Genomic DNA, 2060 nt, shown 5'->3' with positions numbered 1-2060 from the left:
ATTAGCGTGTATACAATTCCCGTTTGTATGATCAAAATCAAGTCTCGTTGGTAATTCCAAACCAACTTGGAGGACCTAGAGAACTTGATGATTATCGAATCCGCTAAAGATTATGAATCATGATGCCACAAAAGATCATCGACAATATGTAGTCAATTAAGGTGGTAAGCAATCCACTTGACTAATAACTCAACAAGTAGAGTTATATGAACGTTTCGAGAAACGCTCCATGAGTGCATTCCATAGTACTTTTTAGTCATTACTTTTTGCACAGATTGTCATTGAAGGCTTTTGTCGATGTGGCGCTTTAATGACTTTGAGCGCATGAGATGTGAAATCTCGGCATCTACGCTTGTTAGCCTGGGGGTCAAAACATGTGGTTTAATCATTTCCAATGAAAGGTTCCACAGATACCAAGCGAAGATTCGCCTTAGGCATCGAGTATGTCAAAACTCAAAGGAGCAGAATGTTACATTGCTCTTGCATACAAAACCAAGCTATTATGAGACTCAATAGAGGTCACAAACAATGCTTTTAATGGTTTGTCCTTCGGATTGATCACACACAATCTGGAAAAGCCGCGAATTGATCAAACATAATTCGGAAAAAGACCTCGGATTGATCAAACACAATCTGGTGATAGGTCGGGGTTGATCATACAGAACCCGGACAATGAAACAAGAGTGATCAAACACACTCCGCGAATAAAATTCCAGGATTTTTGGTACCTGCAAATACGCCGACCCAAACATAGAATGGAGTAGAAGAAGGAGAGAAAGCACTTTATCTCCCCTGAGGTTATTGAACTTGGAAGAGTTTTAGGGTTGTAAAATAAACATACCGTAAACATTTGGATGCTTGATCAGATGAAAAGAAAGCAGCGGAGTGGACGGCCGGGAAGCGACAACGGCGGCGGCGGCCAAGGCAGGGCCGAGAACCTCCGGTTTTGGTTTTTAGGGTTTGGAAAAAAAAATGGTGGGCTATTAGTTCTAGGATTAGAACAAAGTGCATGATAACGTGATGAAGTATAAAGTGTATAGACAAAGAGATAGCAAGAGAATCATCATCTTATTCATTGATATGAGCCCTTTATATAGGGAATTACACAATACCAATATGGTAACGATATGAATACATAGATCTAGTCTAACTACATATCTTATTGGCATAAGGCCAAGGCACACATAAAAACCTCCGGTTTTGGTTTTAGGGTTTGGAAAAAAATGGTGGGCTATTAGTTCTAGTGTTAGAACAAGGTGCATGATAACGTGATGAAGTATAAAGTGTATAGACAAAGAGATAGCAAGAGAATCATCATCTTATTCATTGATATGAACCATTTATATAGGGAATTACACAATACCAATATTGACACGACCCACCCCGAGTTTCACCCTGAAACCCAGAGTAAGTCGTGCGGGGACCACCTCCAAGGAAAATTTACTGAAAAGATTAAGAAAATCTCCCTTGTAGATGGACAACCCTAACTCGAAAATTTCATATTACACTCTTAATTTAACGCTTCTGAATATCACATAATATACAAAATTCTAAAGTATTCAGAGCTACTAAACACAAGCGGAAGCAAGAAAACACAAGTAGGTTGAACAGGTAACCTACTGACGAAAACTGGCCGAAAAGCGGGTGACTATGCCTCGTCTCCTATTAGATCCAACCCGAACTCTGCAGACTGGGCAATTTAAAACGAAGGGCCCAGGGGAAAACATTTAATAACGTTAGAGTGAGTGGACAAAAATAAATTAATAATTAAAATATTTATGTTTCCCCAAATTAATTTCTAAGGAAAAATCGAATGCATGCCGCAAGCAATAAAACCTTTATCCCATAAAATATCGAGCCTCTCAGATTCTATAATATATGTATGTATTTACACTCGTCCATACTCCCTATATAAATTCATGGGTCTATATAGGGCTACTACGCTCGCGTCCAACGCTCACGTCACGCCTTAATGCGGTGCTACACTACGCCATCAAGGTGGACAGACGGGTGTATAAATATGTGCCCATACCCCCTATATGAATTAAACACTCATATAG

This window comes from Fragaria vesca, linkage group LG1, assembly GCF_000184155.1.
Source record: "Fragaria vesca subsp. vesca linkage group LG1, FraVesHawaii_1.0, whole genome shotgun sequence".
Classification (NCBI taxonomy): Eukaryota; Viridiplantae; Streptophyta; class Magnoliopsida; order Rosales; family Rosaceae; genus Fragaria; species Fragaria vesca.
This window is presented reverse-complemented; position numbering follows the sequence as displayed.